This window comes from Haliaeetus leucocephalus, unplaced genomic scaffold (genome assembly GCF_000737465.1).
Source record: "Haliaeetus leucocephalus isolate CR32 unplaced genomic scaffold, Haliaeetus_leucocephalus-4.0 Scaffold404, whole genome shotgun sequence".
Classification (NCBI taxonomy): domain Eukaryota; kingdom Metazoa; phylum Chordata; class Aves; order Accipitriformes; family Accipitridae; genus Haliaeetus; species Haliaeetus leucocephalus.
Genome location: NW_010972840.1, coordinates 31,954 through 32,233, shown reverse-complemented (window position 1 = coordinate 32,233; position 280 = coordinate 31,954).

Sequence of the window (280 nt, the reverse complement as noted above, 5' to 3'; positions counted from 1 at the left end):
TGGACCCAGGTCTCCGGGACCCCCCCCCCAAAAAGGACCCAGGCCTCTGGGACCCCCTCACGAGGGACCCAAGTGTCTGGGGATCCCTTTACCACCCACCCCAATGGACCTAGGCATCTGGGAATCCCCCCTCAGTAGGGACCCAGGCCTCTGGGACCCCCTCACGAGGGACCCAGGTGTCTGGGGATCCCTTTACCACCAACCCCAATGGACCCAGGTCTCCGGGAACCCCCCCCCCACAAAGGACCCAGGCCTCTGGGACCCCCTCACGAGGGACCCA